Genomic DNA, 13815 nt, shown 5'->3' with positions numbered 1-13815 from the left:
GATACATGAATCTTTATTACCAATCCCAGCAAGCAGGAGGCAGTGGTAGGTAGGAATATGTGAGAGAGTGTGAGACAAGTCTGGTCTAAATTGTGAGTTTCTGATCTACCAGAGATATATAGTGAGACCCCATTTTATAACAAAACAAAAGAATCCCAGGACATCAGAAACAAAGCATCGAAATGCTTATATCTTCATTCATCCAGGATTTGTTTGCAAATCAACTGTAACAACGTCTGAAAACTTGTTAGTCATCTGTCTTCTAAAATCCCACTGGAACCTTAATAAAACAGAATTTCTGGGTTCTTACATTGCAATCAGTTTTACCAGTCTATCAACATGACTCTTAATCAGACTTACATTTTTAATAACTGCATAATGTTGTGATTGGCAACCCAAAAGTTGAGAAAACATTAAGCCTATTATTTTTCTTAATTTTGTAACTAGTTCTTTCATTGTAGAACTGAAATATATGTTATATCAAAATGATATTATATGGCAGCTTTTTCTGTATGAAAAATGACATTTATGAAAAGCAATAAATACTATATCTATTGTAATTCATGATTATTTATCAAGATTCCAAATCAAAATATCACATAGATACTTTCACATCACTGTTTATTTTGGCACTATTAACATTACCTACCTTATGTAATAAGCATAAAGGTCTATCAACAAAGGAATGTATAGATATGATGCAATATATATATATATATATATATATGCAATAGAAACTTATAAACTGTAATAAAGAATAGTGTCATTTGCAAGAAAATAGAACTAGTGATAATCATATCAAGCAAATTAAGGCAGTTTAAAAAAACAAATTATGTGTACATATATATATATATATATATATATATATATATATATATATATTCTTATCTGTGGTTACTAGATTTCATATATATATATATATATATATATATATATATATATATATATATATACATAAATACACATATGATGATAAAGTATAAAAAATAACCAGGAAACCAAAGGGGACTATTGAGATGGAATTGAGCATATGAATCATAGGGAGTATGGAGATAAATTCTCAACATACAATGTATACTTGTATGGAAATTTAAAAGAAATCAAACAATATTCTGAATAATTACATTACCAGCATATACGTATCCTAAATACATAAGAAACTTCAGCCTGTACAGAGAAACAAAAGACCAAGTAAGGAGAAATAGCCTTAATAGCCTGTACTAGTTTGGAATTGGCAAGTTAAGATGTCTTGACATGAAATAATTTAGTTAAAGCATTTTTAACAACATTTATGCCCCTACAGTCTAAAGAATTAGATTTATTTTCTGTAATAAAAACTCTTAAGGGATACAATTTGTAGTAATATGGGCGGCGGGGCTGCGTCCCCAATACCCCAGCCGCCTGCCCGGCTAGCTTATGCCCCGAAATAATTACACAGACACTGTATTCTTTTAATCACTGCTTGGCCCTTAGCTCTAGCCCTTACTGGCTAATTCTGATATCCCAATCAACCCATCTCTAATAATCTGTGAGCACCGGTCTTACCGGGAAAGATTCAGCATGTCTGACCTGGCAGCTTGCTTCATTGCATGTGCCTGCCTGGGAGAGCGGAGCATGGCCTCTCTTCTAAGGCATCTGCTCCCAAGAGGAGAGCTGTCGAGTCTGACCTCACTTCCTCTTCCTCCCTGCGTTCTGTTCTGTTTACTCCACCCACCTAAGGGTGGGCCTAACAAATGGGCCTAGCAGTTTCTTTATTGCTTAGCCAATGAAATCAACAGATTGATATATGACACTCCCACATCAACAATTATTGATTCAAATTTTTTTTCCATGAAGTTCCCAAGTATGTAAAAGGACTGAGACCTTCAACACTTTAGAACTTGGTAAATATAGAAAATATAAAGCTAAGAGTATTTCTATTCACACTCAAAACAGGTGTGAAAACAGATTCTCAAATATATATATATTTGGCTGCACAAACCCAAAACCCTTATTGTCAATGACATCACAGAAAAGGCAAAAATGCACTTTCCAACTACAGTTGTGGAAAATAGCTCAAGCCAGGCCAGTGTCTCATTTTCTCTTCCTTCTGCCTGTGGATCAAAACGTGGAACATGCAGCTGCTTCTTCAGCACAATGTATGTCTGCATGCTGCCATGCCTCCTACCATGATGATAATAGACTAAACTTCTGAACTGTAAGCCAGCCTCAATTAGATGTTTTCCTTTATAAGATTTGACATGGTTATGGTGTCTCTTCATAGCAATAGAAAACCTAAGACAAGATAAAGGTTTTCTTAGGAATTCTACTACTCTGATAAACAGCCATGACCAAAAGCAAGTTAGAAAGAAATGGTTTTGTTTCATTGTACAATTCCAGGTAACAGTCCACCACTGAAAAAAGCCAGAACATGAACCCAAGCAAGTGAGAAATCTGGTGGCAACCTATTTAGAGGGGATAGAGAAGTGCGGTGTACCAACTTTCAACTCTTGGTTCACTCAACTTGTTTTCTAATAGCACCCAGGATCACAAGCTCAAGAATGGCACCATACACTGTGAGATGGGCCTTCTCATATCCATAATAAATCAAGAAAATAATAACCAAGGTTTGCCCAGAGGACCACTGATGGGAGCATTTTCTCAAGAGAATTATTCTCATCTCAAATGATACTACTTGGTTCAAGTTGATTAAAAAAAAAAAAAACAAACTAGCCAATGCAAAGTAATATGCCAAGTGACTTTTGGCAAATCTAAACAGAAGTATCAAGTTTATTAACTTATTTGTGGCTATTAGAGTGACCCTAGTGAGGCAGAGATCAGAAGAAGAAAAATTGCTGAACTTACTAAAATAATTAACAAACTGCAAGAAATTATGTGCTTATTCAGAGATATTTTGGGTCTCCTTAATTTTAAGGAACTTTCCAAGAACCCGTCAGAATGTGGTATAGGCATAATTTTGTTTTCTTCATTCCTTCTCACTTCATTTGGTAAATTCCCTATTACTTCTGATCCAGCATATATTACTCATACATACATACATATATACATACATATATATATAATGTATTATATATAATATAATATAACTGCACATATAAATATGTGTGCATATATTATAGGTATTGTATATGCATAATACTTATACATACTACCATATATAATTATATATCATAAGTATTATCTATATAGATTATGTTTAATACAATCATATAATTATGCAAAATGGTATTGCATATGATATGGCACATTAATATACAGTATATTATATACTTATATACTTTATTGACATGCATATACTTATATAAGTATATGATACATTGTATGTATATATTTATATGACATGCACCCTTCAAATTCCATATATATATAGTTTTTCGAGACAGGGTTTCTCTGTGGTTTTGGAGCCTGTCCTGGAACTAGCTCTTGTAGACCAGGCTGGTCTCTAACTCACAAAGATCCGCCTGCCTCTGCCTACCAAGTGCTGTGATTAAAGGCGTGCGCCACCCGGCTTTTTTCCATATATTTTTGTTGAAATAAAATATGGAAAAAACAATAAGGAACTTAAACCTTGAAAAGCATACACACACATATATAAAATCAGGTTTGCACTTTTGTATACAGAATTTTCGGAGAAATCAGAATTCTTGTTAGTTCTTTGTAGTTGAAATGAACAAAAGTATTCCATTGGAAAGTGATGCTCCTAATAAGATTCACAAGTTTATGTTCTGTTGTACCAACTGCAGTGAAAGCAATTTAAGGAATGAAATGCTGCAAAGGCATCATTGTGTTCATAGATGCTATTTACTACCCTCATTCTTTTTTATGGCATATTTCTATCAATTCCTATAGAGTTTCACCCATTCATACAATAAATTTCACCTTTTTTTCTTGTATTAACTCCTCCCAGAACCTCATACAGATCTTCAGACCATCCTAACATTTTGTCCTCTATTAATTTCATTTGATAATATACACAGTACAATTTGTGCTTCCCATAGATTCAAGCAAGGGTATAGGACTGTCCTCTAGAGTGTGGCCAAACTACTGGTGCAGGAGAATTGTCTGTATTCTGTCAATCATGTTATAAAAATAAATGCTGATTGGCCAGGCAGGAAATGTAGGTGGGAAAACCAGATAAGAAGTAGAAATGATGTAATGAGAACAGGAGAATTCTGGGAAGAAGGAAGAAAGTTGATTCCTTCCACTCCTGCCTAGACCTCCAAAGCTGCAGGATGTGATCTGCCTGACTGAAAAAGGTACTGAGCCACATGGCTAACATAGATTAGAAAAATGGGTTAATCAAGATGTGGGAGTTAGCCAGTGAGAAGCTAGAGCTAATGGGCCAATCAGTGTATAATTTATGGAGACCTATGTATGATTTTCTTTGGGGCTAAACAGCTGGGGGTACCTGGTGGGAGGACAAAAACCCCAACAAACAAGCAGGCCAGGCCCCCTCCATGTTACAAACTACCAGAAATTACAACCTTAAAAATAGTGATTTTCCCTCCCCTATAAGCAATCAACTATCAATGCTTTCTCAATTAGGTTTGGGGGCTCATGATCCCCTTGCTACCTCCAGAATGTTGTCTGCTAGACATATCCTGAAATAGATTATATCTGAACAAAACAGTACTGTTTTTCTTTCCATTATTCCATGTGCAATATGAGAATGGTTTTCATAAAATTTTATAATTAATTCAGAGGTATTTTCATCAATAAGGAAGATGTTTACAAGTGTTAAGCAAAGTAAGACATTTTATATAAGAAACATGAGTATCTGTAGATTCAAATCTGAGCGAAGAGTGTTGGAACCAATTTCTCATGCCTTTGAGGGACACATTTTTGTGAATGGTATAAGACAAAGGCCCAGCTACATTATTTTGTACATAGTTATTCAGTTTTACAATAGTATTTATTGACATCTATTGAAAGATTGCTTATATACATGCTTAGGTTTATCTGTGTACTGTTTTCCAACTATTTTTCAATGTGCCTGTTTTTTTTGTTCTCATTCAATAAATACTTATTGGAAAAAATCAGTCACTCTTTAGACATTTGAAAATATATAAACATACATACATACATGTGTCTGCTTTTAATGCCTGCTGTTAGGACTGTTGCATCTAGTTTTAATTATAAACCTGTTTATAACTAGACATTTTAGTATTTTGTTCAATTTCATACTCTAAACTCTTATTACTCAGAACCTCAGCATGTTAAAATTTATTTTGATAGTTCACTAAATCAACCTAGTGTCTGGTTGTACATGATTGTGGAGTCACTGATGGGAACCAGTAAAAATATATCAGTGGGCACATTCTCAAAATAACGTTCTTCCTCAACTAGCAAATATTGGCTGTCAATAGTTACTCAGTAAGAGATTAGGCCAAGAGATCATCTACTTCATTTATGATACACTTTTTATTTGTTTGTGTCTCTATGTGAGTTTGTGCACATAAATTTTGTGTCAGCAAACAACAAAAAATAGCATCATATCCCCTGGAGCTGGAGTTGCAGGTGCAGGTGAGTCATCCTACTGAAGCTTAAATCTAATTATTCTTAATCAATAAAAAATCGGGAGTCAAATATAGAAGTAGGAATCTGAAAGGTCAGAGAAGCAGGGAGCAGCAATTAGTCACCTAGTACCTCTTTCATTCTTCCATCTGAAAGGATGGAGACCCTCTCTTATCGCCTCCTTACTACTTCTTGTCTCCTCTTTATCTATACTCCTACAAATCTGTATGGTTAATTTTGGTAGTCTAGTGACTAGCTCTGTCCTCTTAATCCAAGCAAGCTCTATTTTTTAGAATACAATCAAAATATCACACAATACCCTATATGGGTCCGGGAGCTAAAATAGAGTCCTCTCACAAGCACAGTATCAAAAATAATGTTAGAAAGTTGAGAAGGGAGTGTGTTGGGGGAGTCTGAGGGGAGTTTGATGGAGAAAACAATAGAAACATATGTAAGATTATATCTTATTATATACCATGGATGAAAATAACAAAAACAAAGAAAAATTAATAATACTAAAGATAAAATTGTCAAAATATTATTAAAACATTAAACTTTCAAACATATATTCTTTTTCTGGAGTTTAAATTTCCTATCACACATAAAAAAATCACATTATCTTATTAAACAAACTGCCATTATTTTACCATAATAAGAAGAAAATTATAGATATTGAACTATAGTTAGTCATCTACACCTGGAAAGATGATTCAGCAGTTAAAACACCTTGCTGCTCTTGCAGGTTCCATTAGCAGAATTAACATGATGGCTAAGAAACATTTGTGAACCCAGTTTCAGGGGATCTAGTGCCCTCTTCGGACCTGCATGGTCCCCAGGCATACACATGGCACATATACATACACATAATAAAAGTATGTATAAACATAAAATAAAAAAACAAAAAAATCATTAAAATTTATTTACTATGAAATTAAGATTTAAACAACTAAATATAGGACAATCAATAATCTAACATCATTATTATTTAAAAATAAGTTATTGCTTCTATTATAAAATTTTGAATCATAAAATACATATTATGTATTTTTAAGAGAAGAGATCTTAAGATTCCTAATAACAATGAGCACCAAATAAGATTTTAGACTCACACTTCTATCAATATATGCCCGTGGTGTTGGCAAGATGGGCAAGTGTCGTGGTCTCCATACTGCCAGGAAGCTCCACAGCCACCAACAGGACCAGAAGTGGCATAAATAATAAAAGAAAGACCACTTGGGCACAGCCCTGAAGGCCAATCCTTTTGGAGGTGCCTCTCATGCCAAGGGAATCGTGCTGGAAAAAGGAGGAGTTGAAGCCAAGCAACCAAATTCTGCTATCAGGAAGTGTGTTGGGGTGCAACTCATCAAGAACGGCAAGAATATCACAGCTTTTGTCCCCAATACTGGTTGATTCAACTTCATTGAGGAAAACGATGAAGTTCTGGTTGCTGGATGTGGTCGAAAGGGTCATGCTGTAGGTTATATTCCTGGAGTCCGCTTTAAAGTTGTTAAAGTAGCCAATGTGTCCCTTTTGGCCCTATACAAAGGCAAGAAGGAAAGACCAAGATCCTAAATTTTGACAGTAGAAGCACAGTAATAAATTTTCCTATTCTGAGAAAAAATAACTAAAAGTGAGTAATTTTATTAATGGTAAAATTTTTCAATTAATTTATTTATTGATTTGATTTTATAACCTGAGAGGAAAGAAAATTGTTACATTTTGAATAACATAATTAATGTAAAAATACATTTAATTCTAGACTTTTATAATCAATTGGGTTTGTCTCTAAGTGCCAAATACCATATTGAATGCCTTTCATGGATTATGTCTTGAATTCACTATTCGAAAATTTATAAATAAAAAAAAAACTTGTTTTAAATGTTAGCAATTTCCCAGGGATGTTCTTGTTGGGGATTTATCTCAATGAACCTTGGTTATGAATATTACTCACCTAAAGGTTCTTTCACTAATTAAATCAGACCATATAAGTAAAATGTTTGACCACAGATAAGCACATTTTAAGAACTTAATAATCATGAATTAATGTTATCATTATTAATATTTAACTCTCACTGTAAAACAATGGATAATTTCACTTTTTTATTTACTTTTTTGAGGCTGTCAAGCATAGGTACTATATTTAATGTATATACCTCTTTCTATCCACATCTCTTCCCATATTTACTCTAATCCTCAAATTCATGTACTTAGGACTGTTGACTTGGGATTGGATAACATATCAGCAAGCATATCACTGGAGAAGATTGTTTTTTGTTTTGTTTGTTTTTCCCTTCTATTATCAACCACCGATTGCCTGGTAGCTCTTCATCAGTGTGTGGAGAGGGGCCTTGGAGAGAGAAAGAGGGAGAGAGATACTTCTTTCATGCATACTAGCATATCAACTGGTGTTGGTGTCATTATGAAGGGCTTGTTCAGGCAACCATATTGTTGGGATTGGATGGGTGCAGCCCTCCAGTCATGTCTAGAATATACTATCTAGTAACAGGCATTCTGGTCCTTTTAATCTTTCTATCTTTCCATTCCCTCCTCTGCAATGTTTCCCGAATCTTAGGTGCAGGGATTTCAGATGTACTGTTAACAATAGGAACCCCACGGTTAGGTGTTCTCTGTATTTTGACCAGTTGTGAGTTTCTGCAATAGCTTCCATCTGTTATAAAGCAGAAGGTTCTTTAATGAGAGATAAGAGCTGTCCTTATCCATGATTATATGGGTACATGTTTATAATACAGTTTAAAATTATATTGGTTTAGAAAAATGACAGTAACAGGTTCTTCTCTAGGGTCTACAAGCTAGGCAAGGTTTGTGTAGCAGGTATGAATTCCCATCTATTGATCAGACCTTGAGCCCAATTAGACAGAAGTTGATTATAATGTTTTTATGCATGTTAATACTACTTCAGGTTTATTGATGAGGAAATTTAGAAATAGCAAGCTACTTATATAAACTGATTATAGAGCTGTAATCCTTAACTGTGATAGCATGATATAGAACAGCACAGAAATGTTAAAATTTACCTTTGAGTTGTAAGAGATGAACCTCACAGACTGCTTGTAACTTTACTACCTGATTATTATCAGACAAGGGTCTTTCAGGTTTGAGTGTGGCATAAATTGTGCATTTCTGCATGTATATTTATGTGTGGCCAATGTCAAAATATTTCTTCAATATCCATACTGTTTTTGTAACACAATGGAAGAAATAAATTTTAACAAAATTTTCCTGACAGTAGGTTCATGAGGAAAAAGAGAAGCTTTGTATTCACAGGGGCTGAGAAAGGTTGTAAAACATGAAAGTTTGGGCAGCTAGAAGAATACTGCAGGAATGTTTGCAAACTTGACAGATACATGCTCAGAAGCACAAAATCTCAATTTTTCACCTATAAGAGTATATCTGAAATCAAGTTTTGAAGTTATCTTAACTTGATAGCATTTTGTTCTGTGGCCTACTCTAATAGCTTTAAAACTAGTTTGTCTAACAATGCTTTTCCTTATTTTTTTATTTTGTTTATATGTCTAATTTTCAGTTATTGAACAACATCAATAAAACATGTACATGAATTATTTTACGTCCCACATGAATGTAACTTTCTAGAGAACAGAACCTCTGATTATTTTTTCATTTTTATATAGAGGGTACTTCTGTGTCTGTCATACCACACAGTGTTTACTTAATAAATATTAAATAAAAGTTAAATATATAAAAATTTTGTCATTAATCCCTTATAATATAAATATCATCCTACTGTTTAAAACTTATTAGGTAACGTGAATAAATACAGAACCTACTATGGTGACCGTCCTTTAAGGGTTTAATGTGTCTATTAAAAGTCATAGGTTGAAGTCTAAACCACATTGGTGATAGATTGTATGAGGATATGGGACCTCAGGGGGCAATGAGGCCATGAAGCCATAACTGTAACAAATGGGATCACTGCCCTTAAATGTGGATATAGAGAATAAATCTCTCTTTCTTCCTCTCTCTTTGCCATGAAAGGATACAATAAGAATTACTATCTAGAAATCAGAAAGTGTGCTCCCAACAGAAACAGAACTGGTCTTGATTTTGAACTTCTCAGGCTCCAGAAGTATGAGAAATTAAATTTAGTTATTTAGCTTATACATTATGGTACTTTTATAATCACAAACTAAGACATACATATAAAATAATTGCATCTATTTAGAAATAAAAAATTCAAAAGTTTGTTCGAAAATGCAATACCATTGTTTGACTTTGATTACTGATATGTTAGAACTTGAATTATCACCCTTTCTTGGTCATTTTATATATGAAGAAAATATCTTCAAAATAATATATGATGAAAATAATATATGATGTTAAAGAAAATAAGTGTATTTATAGCATAATTATATTACTAGTAAATCAGAAAACAAGAAAGGTGACATTAATTTTTCAGAAAAATAAAACAGATAAGACCTTTATTGTTAGAACAAAGGCATCAGCAATGATAGATCCATCACCAAAATAGGGTTTCATTTTGTCATGTGACAGCATAATAAACCTGAAGAAATCAGATGCTGGTCTCTATCATACGTATGCATTGGAAAAATTCATTGCTTAAAAAATCCTTAGCCTGGACTAACTTGGCCCATATTTTCTAAGTTTTTCCTAGAGTAGTAATGAAGGATTTTAAGATGACCCAGTTAAAACATGATATTCAAAAATAATCCATATTAAAATTTCCAAAAAGCCTAATCAACTTCTGCCTACTATTTTCCACAACACCTTTTGCAAAACTGTGTAAAAATACTAATAATATGAAATAATTACATCATATTATAATACATGTCTACATTCTATTGGCTTCTTAAAACTGCACTGTCAACGTACTTCTGAAAGGCAATGTCTAGATATATTAATCATTTCCATATCTACAATTCATTTCAAACGTTGCCAATGTAACAACCAGTGCAAGTGTAAGGGAGAAATAAAGAAATAAATGGTCAAATTAAATTAAATTAACAATGAATATTTATAAATTAACCTAAAGTTGAGTCTGAATAATTTAGTAAAAACTGTAATTTCTGGTTTTCACATGGATCTTGAAAATGAATATTCTCTGCTAAAGACAAATAACAAGTTAAACAGTTGAAGTCAGCAACTCCTCTGGGACCTATCAGGGAACTGAGGTTAGAGGACAAATCACTTACATCAAAACTGTCAAAGAAGTAAATATAGAAAAATCACAATTTACTGGTGCAGAAACACAAGAAGAGAATCCTCCAGTGAAATCAAAATTCACAATATGAGAACAGAAACAAAAAGTGGTGAATTATGAGAGACAGATATGAACCAGTTGGACACTATAGTAATTATATTATTTGTATTTTAATAAATAAACTTGTCTGAAGACCAGAGGGCAAAGCAGATATACTAGTCAGCCATATAGGTCAGGGAGTGATGGCACATACCTTTAATCCCAGGACTCGGGAGGCAAAGTCAGAGAATCTCTGTGAGTTCAAGGTCACCCTGGGCTACACAAGATTGAATCTTTCTAAAGGAGAAACAGAGCTCACAAAAAGGTCATTCCAACATTTAGGATTACATGCCTTTAATGCCAGCAGTAGGAAGGTGTGGACAGAAGTGATATGGCTGGATAGAGAGACTATAAAGAGGAAGAGACAGGACGTCAGTGGAGTTTGGAATCTGAGGTTGGTGGATGCTGAAGGAGCTGCGGGTAGAATTGCTGCCACCCTGCTCCAAGCCACCTGGCTAGCTTATGCCCTGAAATAACAATATACAAACTGTATTAATTTAAACATTGCCTGGCCCATTTCTATTAATGTGTGTAGCACTGAGGTGCTCTTATCGGGAAGAGTCTAGCCTACGTCCATTCTGTGTCAGCCGGCAGACATGATGAAGCTCACTTCCCTTCTTCCCAGCATTCTGTTCTGTTTACTCCACCCACCTAAAGGCTGGCCTATCTAATGGGCCAAGGCAGTTTTTTTATTAGCCAATGACCTTCCTCCATCAGGTGGAGAGCAATGCAGGATAACCCTTTCAGTCTGAAGATTTTGTAGAAGTAAAAGATCTCCCTAGTGGTTGGCTGGGTTGCTTTTCTGATCTTCAGACTGAATCACAATATATGTGCTGGGTTTTTATTTTTCATGCTACAGGACACTTAAAAGAATTTAAGGAGACATGGTCTGGAAGTGAATAGAATTTATGAGTTTTAACTCCAGGATCTTATCCAAATACTCACAGTAAATATATGGGAAAAATTGTCACACTAACCAAAGGAAAAGAGGAAAAAATAATCTTTATGAAACACAGAACATCTGATTAGCCCACACTTCCAGAGGAAACCTCCCACTTCCTAGAGGCCAGTCTGGCATCTTGAACCCCAGGTAAGACCTTACATACACACTGCCTGTGCCTGCCCAGCATAGGACCAATTGCTCCTCTTCTCCTTGTCACCATTCCCCAGCTCACACCTCTGGAGAAAGCTTTCCACTGCATGAAAGACCAGGCTTGAAAACCAGGTAAGCCACCACCACACTCAACCCCTCATCTGCCTAGCCCAGCACAATCCTAAAAGGAGGTACTCCTTCCAACTTGATCCTGGCCCAGATCTCTAGAGGAAGCCTCTTACCTACCAGAAGCCAGACCAGCATCCTGAACACAAGTTAAGAAGGAATACCAACCTACCTTCATTTACTCAGCATGACTCCAACTGCCCCTCTCTCTTCATCATCATACCCCAGAAAACACCTCTGGCAGAAGCCTTATACTCCATGAGGCCAGCCGAGAATTCCATTTCTCAGATGCCAGACCATAATTCTGAACCACAGAGACCAGCACAACTCCCAGTAAATGAGATAGAAGCCTCCTGCCCATCAGAAGCTAGTTCAACTTCTGAACTCCAGAGGACCCCAAGTCAGATCAGAGGCCATGCACGTATATAGCCAGAACTTCAGTCCAAAATTTGGGGTGCAATCGCTTGCTGAAACAAATATCATCCAAACATCAGAATTCTAGCCCCCAACATGAGCAGAGACCCTCTCCTTAGCCATAGGCGATGAAATTCAGAAAACCAGAGAGAAAGCAGAAACCAATGGAGAAAACACCCACTGAACAATGACAATTCTAGAAATGATTGGTGAATATAGGCAACCAGACTTATAATCATTCCAAATACAGATACCTAAACTTAAGTGTAAGAACACAAACAACAACAGCCTGGGCAATATGTGAACACCAAAGCCCAACCATTGTACCACAACAAGCTCTGGATTTTTGAGCACAGAAGAAACACAAGCAAACAATCTTAAACTTAATTATATGAGGATGATAGAGGTCCTTAAAGAATAGATTAAAAATTCCATTAATGAAATTGATGAAAAGACAACCAAAAAATGAGGAAATCACCAAATTCCTTAAAAAATACCATGAAAATCAAGAAAAAACAGGCAAAAAAAACTCTTCAAGAAATGAAAATTGAAATAGAAACAATAAAGTAAACACAAACAGAGAAAAATCAGAAAATAGAAAATCTGGATAATACAGATGTAAGCATCATCAACAGAATTCAAGAGATGGAATAGAGAATCTCTGGAATTGAAGGTACAATAGGAGAAATGGATTCATCAGCAAAAAAAAAAAACAAAACACGTTAGATCTAAAAACTGTTGACAAAAATACTTCCAGGAAATCTAGGACATCATGAAAAGACAGAAGAAGAAGAAGAAGAAGAAGAAGAAGAAGAAGAAGAAGAAGAAGAAGAAGAAGAAGAAGAAGAAGAAGACGACGACGACGACGACGACGACGACGACGACGACGACGAAGAAGAAGAAGAAGAAGAAGAAGAAGAAGAAGATTCATATTTCCAGATTTCCATGTGGGTCTATATATGTTTTTCTTTGGGTTCACAGTATTACTTAGTTTCTCTAGTGTTCTGAGCTATATGCAGGTTACCCTTTGTTTATGACTAGTATCAAATTATGAGTGAGTACATACCATATTTGTTTTTTTTGGGGCCTGGGTTATCTGACTCAGGATGATGTTTTTTAATTCCATCCATTTGCATGCAAAATTCAAGATGACATTTTTTTTAACTAATGAGTAGTACTCTAATGTGTAAATATACCACACTTTCTTTGTCCATTCTTCAGTTGAGGGGTATCTAGGTTGTTTACAGGTTCTGGCTATTAATAATAATGCTGCTATGAACAAATCTGAATGAATGCTCTTGTAGTATGATTAAGCATCTTTTGGATATATTCCCAAGAGTGGAATTCCTGGATTCTGAGGTAGGTAGATTCC

The 13815-nt window shown here is 34.9% G+C and overlaps 1 pseudogene; it reads left to right on the top strand.

Annotated features, from left to right (window-relative positions):
- Nucleotides 1-7124, top strand: part of LOC142841030 (small ribosomal subunit protein uS12-like) — a 334675-nt pseudogene extending 327551 nt beyond the window's left edge.
- Nucleotides 7125-13815: the final 6691 nt, after the last annotated feature.

The sequence above is a fragment of the Microtus pennsylvanicus genome, chromosome X, assembly GCF_037038515.1.
Source record: "Microtus pennsylvanicus isolate mMicPen1 chromosome X, mMicPen1.hap1, whole genome shotgun sequence".
NCBI classification, from domain to species: Eukaryota; Metazoa; Chordata; class Mammalia; order Rodentia; family Cricetidae; genus Microtus; species Microtus pennsylvanicus.
Note: the sequence above shows the minus strand (reverse complement) of the source record. Positions and strands in the feature narration are given on the sequence as shown.